Source organism: Channa argus, chromosome 12, assembly GCF_033026475.1.
Source record: "Channa argus isolate prfri chromosome 12, Channa argus male v1.0, whole genome shotgun sequence".
NCBI classification, from domain to species: Eukaryota; Metazoa; Chordata; class Actinopteri; order Anabantiformes; family Channidae; genus Channa; species Channa argus.
In genome coordinates, this window is record NC_090208.1 from 21,530,364 (window position 1) to 21,541,532 (window position 11,169).

Below are 11,169 nucleotides of genomic sequence, written 5' to 3' on the forward strand. Positions count from 1 at the left end.
CCTTGAGAAAGGCAGCAAACAAGATAGACAACAATATCCCGATGGGTTTACGAGGAAGACCCCATAAAGCCACAACCACCTGGGGGCCTGCATGTGTGTGTGTGCATGTGTGCGTGTGTGTGTGATAGAGAAAGAGAGAAATTTAGGCTTATTGACAAACAGGGTAAAAAAGCTGGTTTGCTGATTTCTTGCTTCAAAATTACGTTTGCTGTCATGGCAACAGAGCACTGTAGCAGTTCCAGGGTAAGAGGGCGATAGAAAACATGAGCTACCAAGGGAGAGGATAACAATTGGAGAAAGAGAGAATTTGGAAGAGAATCGGGAGGAACGTCGAACAGTAGCAAGGAGATTGATGGAGCAGGGGAAAGAGGGGTGGGAGGGAGACACTGCAGAGGGTGGGGAACTCGACCAGCCTGAGCAGTCTCGCTCTGTTGGCCTGGAGAGGAGGCAGAAGAAATAGAAAAGCCAGTGTGAGATAATGAGCATGAAAGGAAAAGGCTGGCTTGACTGCACTGATAAGATGTTGCTTTCAGTGTCATTTCCCACTGCAGAAAAGAGCTGTCTTCTTTTTACAGAACTATATTTTAATTTGGGTTCAAAATAAATTGAAAAGTATGCAGACAGGAGCAGTGAGAGTTCAATTGGAAGGAAAATTGAATAAGGGGAAACAGCGGTGGTGGGATTAAACACAATAGCACGACAGTCAATCATAGTCTCTTGGGTTCAGTTCCTGTTGGTGTCTGTGGAGAACACATATCTGGAGACAGTCAGAGAGAAAGTAAGAGGAGGTATAATCAAACGCTCTGTGAGCTAAATGGTCTGTAGAATACAAAGGAGCGAGAATAACCTTTCAACATGGTACAGTTTAACATATAGTTTAAGGCTTTATACAGATGAATGATTATTTAGTATGAAGAACTTTGTTACTTAAGGCAAATATAGTAGTATTTGTTAGTGAAAACCATGTTAGTCAAACCTGAGTAAGAAACTCTAGACTTTTCTGTTGTGAATCATCCCCAGCAGCATCAGTCACTGATAGCTTTATTTTACTTTTTATAGATTTAATACAAATCCAACAAGGACTCACACAAATCTGCCAGGTATGTGAATGAGTACATAACTATAAAACCCTCCAAGGATATAGTATAAAACTTAACCATGGCTGCACAACTATCTTAGCTTGTTAAGTCATTACTGTACCAAAATATTTTAAAATGCTGATATCCATCCTGATATAGATATGTGTCAGATCTGCCACCCAACACGTGGAACAAAACTCCTAGTGAGTGGCCCTTGTGTCCTTTGAGTAACAACCTTTTTCTTGATAATTCAGTTGTAATTCTGATTTATGGCAGTCAACTATCAGGCCTCTGGCAAACAGCTTTACAACAAAAGGTAGTGGTGGAGGTGAAAAGTGTTTTAATAAAACAATAAAATTATGAGAGAATTTCCTCTATTTGAAGGAAAGCAGTCGAGCAGGATGCAGCAGCTTACCAAACCAATAACAGTTTCAAGTCAGGCTTATGCTTCAGGAACGTCACATGCCACTAAACTATAATGCCAATATATAGTGAAAATGATTTCTTTTTGCTGGAACTGTAAACAAACGATAAGCCATTTTTCATGCAGTGTTTTGACTAGAGAGGGTTTTTACTTTTCAAGACACCTCAATAAGCCTTGTCTGTCACAACAAATCAGTGTTCGTACATAACGTGCACATAGTATTACTGATAAATTATAAAATTAGTGGAAAAAATTTATTGTCTTCTCTCTTACCTAGTGTAAAAAGCAAAATTATTAGAGATACTGCAGATACAGAACTAACAAAACTGAGGATGAAATGTTGCTCATTTCCATTATTAACCCTTTCGGACAACATTTTGTAGTAATATACAAAGAATTGCAATGATTATTTTGAACAGTTTAATAGGTAAAGCAATATTGTTAACAATTGGAGTAATGAGCTGTGAGCAATTAGTAATGAGTAATTCCCCCATGTAAATGGGGATTAATATGCTCAAAAGACAAGTAGCACACATTCACATCATCTGACACTCATATTGTACATTTGACTGAGTGTGTTCATGCAAGTGTTATGTTTGTACTGTAGACTGCCTGCCAGTGAAAACTGATTTTGCCTGATTGGAAACTTCTGTGGAAAGTTCTGTTGCACAGCTTTTTTTTTTTAATTTCAGCTCACATCAACTTCAACCAAGGACCAAGCAGCTTAGGTACAAAGACATCAGGGTTAGGTTTGAATTGGTAACTAAATAAACTGGTTAGGTGTTAAAGTCTCACAGTTTTGTTTCCGTTCAATAATTTGTGATTGCTGCCACACTGATCTCTGGTCTGCTTTGTTCATTTCCCCCCTGGCAAACTTTTGTGTCTAAATAGTGTTGTGGTGTAATGACTTTAGGTAATAGGACCCAGAAGCACAGACACAAGGGGGAGGTTTCGGAAAGTTTATTGACAATAGTGGAAATAGATGATTGGTGACCCAACCGCTGGGGAGTCTGATTACAGGATGTAGTTTACTGAGCGATAGAAGAGGGGAGACCAAGCATTGTAGCCGGAGACAGCAGGGGATTGAACATACGGTGTAGTTGGAACAGGTGAGTGAGTGGGGAGAGCAGAAACAAGCAGAGCAGAGCAGGGCAAATTCCAGATCAGTGGTCCTCAGACAGTGTCTGGACAGGGAGTTTGAGGTCCACAGAGCCGATTGGGTCAGGAGTACTGCAGGAAACAGGAACTGGGCAGAAAAAAACGGGGAGACAGGAGAGAGGCTGGGGCAGAGCACAAAAGGGTTAGAGCACTGACAAGGTCCAGGTCCAAGAATCCAGTATCCAGATGACAGAGCACAGGGTCGGATTCAGAAAACTCAGGTTCAGATCCCGAAACAAAGCAGAGTCCGCAATCCAAGGAGTCAGTAATGAATTTAGAGTTCTAAGCCAGGCCAGAGAGAAACAAAATGCAGAATCCAGGTCAGTCAAGCAGAATTCAGATAATCAGAAAGACTTATGAAGCCAGGGGGTCGGACAGGTAATCAGCTTCAGGGACAGATTCGAGTAGTACCTGGTAAGCAGGTGAGCTGCTTCACAGAGGAGTTCAGCAGGCAAACTGATCAGACAGGCAGTAGGCTGGTTAGCCACCTGACAGGTAGGCAATAGGCAGACAGGTTAGGATACAAGCCAAATCACATCAAGAATGGTAAGAATGCTAAATGATTGACGTGTATCATTTCATCACGTAGCCCAAAGCAAATTGCAGTGATTCTCTTCAGAATTGTTTCACAGTAGCACACTCATGCCGTCCATGTATACAGCATGTCATTTAGCTAAATATGACTTGCTTTAGTATGGTCCTAGTGTACCATTATGCCTATTAGTCTAATCATCACACAGACATTTGCACAATATGCTGTAGTGTCACAGGAAGCAAACAGTGCAAACACAAGTCAAACAAACTAACATGTATTATATTCAACATCCAACACACTAACCCTACCTCTAAAACCTGTGCTATGCGATCATATGAAATCATGGTTTATTGTTTAATATTATATCATTATATTAAATAGTATGACCCAATTTATTCTTATAACATTATAAGAATTCAAACAACTACTCAGTAAATCACCAGAATCCACCAAACCTTTTTTTTACCCTGGTTGTGTTATGTCCAGTCCGCATTTGGTGTTGATCTCTTAGCAAAATGAAAAGCCAAAGTAATTACATGGATTGAATCTCCAGCCTCTGACAGACCTTCATCATCTTTATCACTTTGGATTTCCATGTGCTTCTTGAGACAGAGGGAAGCTGTTGCTCATGGTCTGCATATAGGGAGGCAGAGGAAGATCAAAACAGAAACCAACTAAAACCTCAATGTGCGTGAAATCAGTGTAAATTTCATTTGATGTTAACATGTTTTTTCAGCCCAGGGCAACACTTTTATGCAGAAAAAATGTTTTTGATCTCCCTCACAATACCCCCTCTCTCACTTTCTGCTTTTCTTTATTCTTCACCTCTCTCCTGCTTTTTATTTATTGCTCTCATTCAGCCACTTTCCGTTCAATTTTTTCCTCTTCATCACAGCATCAATTTTCACATGCGGCACTTGTTACCAACCATCCTTCCTGCTCTCTCTGCCCTTCTCACCAGCATTCTGTGATTCAATATCAGCCATCAGTCAGTGACACACACACCCTTGATCTCTGACACTTCTTTTGCACTGACATCAGTCACCAGTCACCTGTTGTAAAACCACACAGCTTGTATATGCACCACCGATTCACTTCTCATCCTTCTTTCTCTAGCAAGTCATTGATTACTACACATAGTCTAATATGCAGTTAAATACAACCTACTACTTGATTTTGTTGAAGGAAGACACTTTACTAAATAAACAGATGAGGTAACTACTACTGTATTTACTTACTTGGACTTATGCTGTCATTCATTGTGGGGACATGAGTATCCAAGAAATACAGGACCAGTATTTCCATCTGCCTGTGACATGGAGTAAATGGCCATAATAGTTCTATTAGAACATTAAACAGTTAATGACTTGATGCCCTCCATTAGTGGCTGCACTGATATCACATCACAGGACATTGATTTTCATCCCTGATGGTTTTAATAGCCACTGTCATTGACTACTATCAGGTCAGAGAACACCTCAGTTATGAAAGGCCCTTTGGACTTCACAGGTGCTTCACAGGCTCAGGTTATTAGCAGCCGATGCATGTGGTTGCAGTTGGGGTTGATGTCTTTTTGGTTTGTGTCACACCTTAATTTGCATACATATTCAAAGAATATTGCATCCTTTCCAACCCACAGCTCAAGCAGCTGCAGCAGCTGTAAACTATCATTCATTAGCTCAAACAAACCAGTGCTGCTTCTACAGCAGACCATCACCCAAATGCACAATTTTAAAAGTGCATCAGTGGAAATTCAGCCTTTGAATTGGTGCCAATTTACTCATTCACTCACTCACTCACTAATCCACCCCCCTCCACACTTCTCGTGTTTCAGATTTAGCAGATGAAACCTGGATTTGAAGGTGTAAGTCCAGGCCAAGAACCGCAGAGACAGGCAGCTGCTGTGGGCTTAGTGGAGAGGGTCAGCACTGGTTTGTCTGGAGCACGCATGACTTTGACAATCAGACATGATCCGACTGACTAAGCAGAGAAAGTAATAGGCAGACTGACCCACTGTGCAAAGGTGAATGTGCTGATGCTGCAGAGGTTTTAGAAATATGGATATGGATATACTGTATTAAAATGCAGTAAACCAAAACTCTCTTTTACACTTTTAATTGATTTGTAGTTTGACCGTGCAGCAGACTGAACATTGTGTCTAAGAAGACGAAGTGGAGACCAGGAGAGTATAAAATTAGAGGAACAGGGCTACAGAAGTACACCAAAGTCTAATGATTTTCTCTAGCAAAAGCAGCACAACCTACACATCTGCACAAACACACACATGCAAAGTTGATCGTTAGGGCTTAGCCTCCATAATGATTTCTTGTCCTCTTCTACTGCTGCTGAGTAATTGCTCGGCAGCTGCAGGGAAGAAAGAAGGTTATCGACCAGCTTGACACAGCGGTGTCCCCCATTTCAATCAAATGTCTCTCTGAGGACTCTGAGGAATTGCTGGGCGGCTGCAAGATTAAAACATCTCTTCATGGTTGTTTGAAGAAACTATCATAGATGTCTACAGCCTTTGAATATCTGTGAGTAGCACAAATTATATTTTTAGACCGGGATTAGTAGCAAGGTATGAATCTAGGCCACAAGATAATTAAATGTATTTTAAGTGCAAGTTTTTTGAGATATTTGTACAAAAAGGAGGATAAGTTGGTAGCTGATGTTAATAAACATATAAAGTGAGATCAGCGTGGGAGAAAAAGGGTTCTAAATTTATATGTGTGCTAGAATATAAGGATTTACGTATCATGTTAGAAAAAGTGATTTTTCATTGACATCAGTTTTTACAATGAAGGTTTGACTTAAAAATAATGTTATAAGATTCTTATCTTTGTGCCCTTTAGCTTTAGTTTACAGTTTAGTTTAGTTTAATGTATTTACAATGCAGCAGTTGTGCTTGTTTACCATCCCCATCTTCATCTGGCGGCAGAACACTTCAATTGTCTTCTAATGTCTACAGTTTCCTTCTCTTGTTTACTTCCCAAATGTGTTGTGCAATAAATGAAAGATTTTTTCCTAACGCAACTTAACACTGTACTGCTTTCAACTCCTAGGATTTGATGTTGGAAAACATCAAGTAGGATCTAAAATGAGAGATGTTCGTTTCCTCTCCAGCTAGGCTTCTTAATATTTATTTATTTCCATTTATTTTCAGCAGCAGCTGAGAGGAAAGAAGATAAAATGCTGATCCTAACACACGGCCTTTTGGGGGAACGCATTTTAAACTCCCTGTCAAGCTTTCACTAAAAAACTGCTGTTTTCACAGACTGATATCAAACAACTGACTAAAGCACTCAATAAAAGCTATTTTAGGATCAAGGACTTCATATCTTCCAGCTCTGATAGGGCACGTAAAATGTTTGGATATTTTTAATACAGCATAAACAGGGGCTGAGCAAAGTCGAAATTCAAAGTCAAAAGTCATTTAAATAGTAAAACACCTTAAAGTTGTATGTTGTCAGTCTCTATACAATATTATCCACTGCATTCAAAATGAAATTCATCGTACATGCGAAGCAACTGAAACATATTAAGGAAAAAAAAGACACAATAAAGTTTAAAATATTTGCAAACAGCAACAAATAAACTCCAGTACATGATCAACACAGCATCAAACATTTATGACTTTCAAGAGCTTTTAATATATCCTTGAACATGACACCACGGTCTGGGATTCCCTTATGAAGTAATGCAGCAAGAATGCAATAGCCTTACTCCTTTTTCTTTAAACGTCAAAGCAAGAAAAAAACAACAAATTTACTATTTATTTTGCCTTTATTTGCATTTTTGCTTTACACTGCATTTTAATCCTGAGAGCACAAAGATGCTACAAACCAATATCCTTGAGGAGCTGAGGTTTAAGTTATGGCTTAAGGGCACTGCAATGGAAATTTGTTTGTGAAACGTTTTGCAAAGAGTGAGTCTGCTTCAATTTGCCTGCTGTGAGTTTAATCTGGGGACGAGCACTCGGGCCTTTAGTTGATTTGAACTTCCCCGCAGAAACAAACACAGCAGGTGATCATTTCTATTAGTGTCAGCTTTGTTTTTGTGCAAAGTCTCTTTTCAGATCATTTCCTTTTTTAACATTTAAGGCCACACAAACTAAAGATTAAAGTGGCAACAAGTTAGTCCGAAAATACTTAGTAAAAAATAATTAGTAATAGTTTTACTGTACATTTTGAAAAATATGCTCATTCTCACTGGGATAACATTAATTCTTCTCCCACATGAACTAAATAGCGTTTCCTTGCACAAACACTGAAAACAAGACAGAGCTGTATGCTCTCTCAAAGAGGTTAACACAGGTACAAACAGGTACTTCTAAAACTCCCTAGTTAGATCTTATATCTCATTCCATTTTCAGAGAGACGTCAAGGAAGTAAGTCAATTTTACCGACCAGGAAATAGTCTGTCACATAAATCCCCAAAAGACACAAATTGGCGTGTTTAAAGTAATATAACATAATAATCATTGAGCTCTAAAGGTGCTGCTGTGCAGCTATTGGTGGGTTTAGACAGAACTAGTCCAATCTTTTAAAGATTACTGTAGATTCAATTTAATGGGTCATATAAGTTACAGGTATCTGGCAACATTTATGAGGAGAAATGGCTACAGATATTATCAGGCCAGGGCAGGTATTTGAGAGAGGTTAATGGGAAACTTTAATTTAAAATTCCACATGGATATTATTGGACACAATCTTAGTGTTATAGGATGGGGTAAATGAATAGTGAAAAATGTTGGAAGTGCCACAATAATGTAGGAACATTTATACACATGATTTGAAATGTCTATATATTTTTGGAATATATAATATTTAGGGAAATTTGAATAGGACTTAAATAAGTCGGACACAATGAAACATTCTTGTGTCAAAACAAGGTTTAGGATAATAATTAAAAATGGTCCTTTTAATTTTCATTTTGATGCATTTAAAACTTTCTCTGTTGCTTCCAGCTGCCATACACAAGCTGTGAAAAGAAATTCCAAGAAAAACCCTAAACTACTTAGGAGTACATGCAGTTGATCTCATTTAACCCCATTCAGTTTCATCAACACTGATGTCACTCTGGTTAAACAGACCCATGCCTGTATACACTCAGTTAATCTATGCAGTCATGTGCACAACACACAGCTGGTGTATCGCATCCTGTTGAGGAGCTCAGAAGTCTCAGGTGGTGAGTCATAAACACACAGCAGTCACTCGCTGCCTCCATGTTGTCTGTTCTCTTTTTCTCCTATGTGGAGTATTAATTTGATTGGATTAAATTTGGATGTCCTCATTTCAGCACACGCCAAACAAAGAGACTCTCATGTATGGAGAAATACACAGTGAGGTAATTAAGGCTATATTTAAAATCCCTGCCCAAGACTGTGAACTCAGTCAGTGTCTACCAAAGCAGAGTCTCTGGGCTTCCACTGTGAGACTACACTACACAAGGGATTATATGTTAACACATTTACATTTATACATTTATACAAAAGGTCATACATTATGTGTTAGCTGGTAGTTGCAAGGTTTGCAGCTTTAATGTTATAAATATGAATATTTGATGACTGTTGATTTCCTGTGTCTACTGATTAATATTAATATGGTTTCAAAAGATTATGTTCCTATGCAACTAAACTGCAAATGCAATTATGATTGGAACTTAATCAGTGGGTGATTATGTTCTGATGCAAAGTATTTTTGGAATGAATGAAGCGTCACATTTACATGTAGTAACAGAAATCAAGCTGCAAGAAGACTGCTGAGGCAGGACTGGCCTAATATTTACCAAAATTACATTTAGGCAAAAAAAGCCCATTGGTTAAAATTAGAGAATAATCAAGGTTTTGTTGAAAAGCAATTGTCTGTCGAAATAGGCCACATTTCAGAGTCAGCAAAAAATGGATTAAAGAAATTGAATCATCAAGGTAGATGGCGTTGACTACATTAAAGCTACAGTGTGCCAGCAGTAGCATAACACTCAAAATAATTAAATCTGTTCTGCCGACTCCTCCCTCTCCCTGCCCCACTATGCTCTTTCACTGTCTTTTACGCTCCACCACTCTCTGCACAGCTCGTCAGGTATTAGTCATCACAGCACAATAAATGAGAATGTTGTTCTCTAATTGGTTATAAAGGTGAGACTCAAAAACATCTAGAAGCTAATGTCGCTACTGCCAGTGCCAAAATGTGCAACTGCACCGCTCCACGAGAAGAACAAGCATTTTTCTATTTCTATTGAAATTTCTAATTTATAGTTTTAGTTAAAATATACAGTAGTTATAGTCATTTGCATATCATTTGTTATACAGACAATTACAAATAGCTTCACACATTTAATAAATGAAAAGCATAGATACATGTAAACAGCAATGATAAAAATTAAAAGCAATACAATTATTTAAATGTGCCAACGTGCCCACAACACATGGTAACACACGTGAACCTCTGGCATTTGCAAATATTCAAATGCCAGAGTGCCATGACTAATACGTTGTCCATAAACAATTACAAAATGGTGTGAAGTGTGAAGAAAGAGTGGAAAATATTTCTTTTTGTATCACAGTGAGCACTTGGTGCGGTTAATGAGCTCAGATTGAAGCAAGCACATCTCATAACTCTAATGTGCTGTGAGATACCTGCAGCCATCCAGTAATACACCACTAGCTGGGGAATGTCTATTAACTCTAAACTGGAATCCAAACTTTAATTTTAAGATGGGATGCTTTCAGCAGCTCGCCTGGACTCTGAAGTGCTGTGGGAAACTGATTCAGTGATCAAGTATCACTTTAACCCATGTGGCAAAATAACAAAGTCTGTTTGTGTCTATGTTTTCCCGTTTTCAGGAAAGATTTAAGATTTCACTGTACGAGACAAGGACGAGTGGGAATCAGAAAATAAACTAAGTGAGATATATTCATCAGCATAGAAATAGAGAGGAATTATTGTGAATTTAATTCTCCTTTTCTCTCTAACATCTCTTCCAGACAGACTCTTACATTTCAGCTGCCGTTTGTGTAGTTTTAATAATTCCTTGTTTGCGCTTGAAATGTTATCACATTAGCTCCTAAAGTACCATAATGTGAAAATTGCATCATGAAGTCCAGATGGGCTGTAATTTCAGTACCTCATTTGTGATGTTATCAGGGCCTCATGCTTCATTTGTTTATGGAGATGAGCTTCTTCCAGCCAGTTCAGTAATGAAATATCTTTGTGGCCTTGGGAGATTGTGTGGTGATCCAAATGCTCACAGTAGCTTTAGTTGTTATCTTCTTTTTATTTGAAATTCGCTTGAGGTTAATTCAATTATAATAATACTTGGAAAGAATATTGTATCCCCCAGAACAATTCCTGGTACTGTTTGTGTTGCTCTGCGGATTCTGCTATGACACTTATGCTGTATTTCCTTTTTTTTTTTCCATGTTTCCAACCACTTAGAATGCACTGAACAGATTTAGAACGTTAACTGCACTTGAATTATTATTTAGGCTGTTACTGCAGGGGTTGACTGTAAGTGGTAGAGTGCTTTGCATGTACACAGTCATGGATCTTTAGTTATGTACAGTATGTAGGCTCCACACATAAGCTGATGGATTGGTTGGTTTGTTGTGATTCGGTCACATAAAAGTAGTAATGCTTATTACATTTTTAATAATAATCCAGTCTCAGAACTGTCTGACTGAGCAAAAACACTGAAATCCTAAAAGTAATTATGGTAATTATTTATAAAGACTAAAGAATATTACAGTATAAAATGTTGGGGGGGTCCTTCCCCTGTTGGTTTTCAGCAGGGGATATTTTCATTTTCTCATGACCTCTCCATGGTCACATGATGGCTTTTTTTTTTGTGTGTGTGATTCTACTGTATTTTGTCACTCTTTACTCTCATTGGTATCTATGTAACTCCATGCCACTACACAAACACGTGAATATTAAAACAGACAATAGCCACAATAAGGTGAATTACCTTAATAT